This window comes from Arachis ipaensis, chromosome B07 (assembly GCF_000816755.2).
Source record: "Arachis ipaensis cultivar K30076 chromosome B07, Araip1.1, whole genome shotgun sequence".
Taxonomy (NCBI): Eukaryota; Viridiplantae; Streptophyta; class Magnoliopsida; order Fabales; family Fabaceae; genus Arachis; species Arachis ipaensis.
The window spans coordinates 80,578,100-80,581,778 of NC_029791.2; positions in this window are offsets into that span (position 1 = coordinate 80,578,100).

The following is a 3,679-nucleotide window of genomic DNA, read 5'->3' on the forward strand; positions in this document are numbered from 1 at the left end:
AAGTTTTCACTTGACACCTTCACGCCACAAGCACATGGTTAGGGATAGCTTGGTTTAGCCGCTTAGGCCAGGATTTTATTCCTTTAGGCCCTGCTATCCACTGATGCTCAAAGCCTTGGGATCCTTTTTATTGCCCTTGCCTTTTGGTTTTAAGGGTTATTGGCTTTTTGTTCTTGCCTCTTGGTTTTAAGAGCTTTGGCTTTAAGTTTTCACTTGACACCTTCACACCACAAGCACATGGTTAGGGACAGCTTGGTTTAGCCGCTTAGGCCAGGATTTTATTCCTTTAGGCCCTGCTATCCACTGATGCTCAAAGCCTTGGGATCCTTTTTATTGCCCTTGCCTTTTGGTTTTAAGGGTTATTGGCTTTTTGTTCTTGCCTCTTGGTTTTAAGAGCTTTGGCTTTTTCTGCTTGCTTTTTCTCTCTATTTTTTTTTGCTATTTTTTATTTTTTTTTTTTGCAAGCTTTGTTCTTTGCTGCTTTTTCTTGCTTCAAGAATCACTTTTATGATTTTTCAGATTATCAAATAACATGTCTCCTTGTCATCATTCTTTCAAGAGCCAACATATTTAACATTCTTAAACAACAACTTCAAAAGACATATGCACTGTTCAAGCATTCATTCAGAAAACAAGAAGCATTGTCACCACATCAATATAATTAAACTAACTTCAAGGATAAATTCGAAACTCATGTACTTCTTGTTCTTTTGAATTAAAACATTTTTTTTTCATTTAAGAGAGGTGATGGATTCATAGGACATTCATAACTTTAAGACATAGTTACTAATTACTAATGATCATGTAATAAGACACAAACTTAGATAAGCACTTAACATAGAGAAAACGAAAAATTGAGAATGTAAGAACAAGGAATGAGTCCACCTTAGTGATGGTGGCGTTTCCTTCTTGAGGAACCAATGATGTCCATGAGCTCTTCTATGTCTCTTCCTTGTCTTTGTTGCTCCTCCTTCATTGCTTTTTGATCTTCTTTTATTTCATGAAGGATGATGGAGTGCTCTTGATGTTCCACCCTTAATTATCCCATGTTGGAACTTAATTCTTCTAGGGAGGTGTTGATTTGGTCCCAATAGTTTTGTGGAGAAAAATGCATTTGAGGCATCTCCGGGATCTCATGGTGATGAGCTTCATGCGTCTCTTGAGATCCATGAATGGGCTCTCTTACTTGCTCCATCCTTTTCTTAGTGATGGGCTTGTGAGATGAATCTTTCCATCTCCCATGGCTCAGAGGTGGAAGCACTTGCCTTCCTTTCCCTCTTTCTTGAGGTTTCTTTGGCCTTTGGTGCCATTAATGGTAATGGAAAAACAAAAAACTTATGCTTTTACCACACCAAACTTAGAATTTTTCTCACCCTCGAGCAAATATGAAGAAGAAGAAGAAAATATGAAGGAGAGGAGGGAGAGGTGTATTCGGCCAAGAAGGGGAAGAGAGGGTTGTGTTGTGAGAAAATGAAGAAGAATGGAGGGCTTTATATAGGGAAGGGAGGGGGTAAGGTTCGGCCATATAGGGTGGGTTTGGGTGGGAAATTGATTTTGAATTTTGAAGGTAGGTGGAGTTTATGAGGTAGGTTTATGGGGAAGAGTGGATGGATGTGAGTGGTGAAGTGGTGATAGGGAAGAGAGATTGGAGAAGAGTGTTTATGGGATTGTGTGAAAGAGGGGTGAGAAGAAGTGAGTGGAGGTAGGTGGGGATCCTGTGGGGTCCACAGATCCTGAGGTGTTCAAGGATTTACAACCTTGCACCAAATTAGGCATGCAAAATGCCCTTGCACATAACTCTGGGCGTTCAGCGCCAGATTGGTGCTTGTTCTGGGCGTTGAACGCCCATTTGTTGCCCATTTCTGGCGTTGAACGCCAGAACCATGCTTGTTCTGGGTGTTCAGCGCCAGCTCTTCTCCAAGGTGCAATTCTGGTGTTCAAACGCCCAGATGCTGCCCATTTTGGGCGTTCAGCGCCAGAACCATGCTCTGTTCTGGCGTTGAACGCCAGCCAGATGCTTCTTACTAGCGTTTAAATGCCAGTAAGGTCTTCCTCCAAGGTGTGATTTTTCTTCTACTGTTTTTGATTCTGTTTTCAATTTTTATATTTATTTTGTGACTCCACATGATCATGAACCTACTTCTCTATTACAGAGAGGGGCATGAGGTTTATCCCTGAACCAAGGTCACACAGAGCCTTTTCAAAGATCATGGTGCTTATGGTACAAGGTATTAGGAACTTTCCAGGATCCTGTTTCTTCTGAGGCAATGTCAGTTGATCCAGATCACTCAGTTCATTGGTGAACAAGGGAGGTTCATCATCCCAAGTCTCAATACCAAAGCACCATGATGAACAACTCAGCTTCAATGTCTTCAAACTCTTCCAAGAAGCTGACCAAGAAAATAAAGAACCAAGTAATGATCATAATGAGATGCTGACAGAGGAAACAAGCACTGAGGCACCACCAACACATCCGAGAACCCCACTGAATGATGAACGAGGCAAACAGTGATCGTCACAGCTCAAGGAGAAGTTGGAGGAATCTAAACCACCAGAGGCATATGAAGACAACAACAAAATTTACTTAGAAGAAGAAGTCGCCAAGAGCAGGGAAGCATCAAAAGGGACGAAGAAGAAGTTACCAAGGGGGTGGAGGAACAAGAAAATCCCTACGGAAGATTTCTCTCCAGGAGATAAAGTGATCTCAGCTTACTTCCCAGATATCCCCCCTAATCTCCCCACTATACCATCTCAGTTACCTAAGGTCTTCACTATCAACAGAGTTCTCTCCTTGGAACATGTAGAGATCATTGATACAACCAATGGATATAAGTCCAAGGCAAGAGGGGAGGACTTGAAGCATTATCAACCTCCCTGATGAAGGAGAAACGTCAAGCTAGTGACGCTAAAGAAGCGCTTCATGGGAGGCAACCCATGTCTTATAGCTTTTACTAGTAAATAAGTCAATATTCATGAATTCCAACCCAAACTTGGTGAAGTCCTTATATTGCAGTATATCGTGAAGAACAAGTTCGGTGTTCAAAGTGTACCAAGAAAGCATGAATGCAACAGAGAGCATGCTAGTCTTGGAGCTTTGAACAGAACTTTTTATCACAGTGCTTCAAACTAAGTTTGGTGTCACCCCATGGTGCCACCAAAATGCACATAAGGATACACAGTTAGTTAGTTAGTTGGAGTTCATGAATAAACAATCTAATCTTTTCTTCTCTTTATTATTCTAGCCGTAAAATTTAAATTGTTTTTTTTATTTGATCTTTATAGGGAAAGGAAAGGAGCATTGAAGGAGATTGATTGGACAATTTAATGGGAAAGGTTCGGCCACTTCATGAAGAGGGCACTACACACGTGCCTCAAGGGGGAATGCATTGGGAATGGTTGCCATGCAACATTGGAGGAAGAACAAACTTGGAAAGCGAACCAACTCCATCATAAAGTTGAGAATCCTCGATCTCACTCCATACACAACCCCATTCGTTCATCATACACCAACCCCATCAATCCACACCTTTCATCTCTTCATCATTTCTCTATATAAGTGAATTAAATCCACACCATCTCCACATTCGAAATTCATACCCCTTGCACTTCACTTTCCAGCAACCAATTCTTCAACTTCCCACTCTCTAAATCCCACATCTCTTCCCTTCACTACACCCTT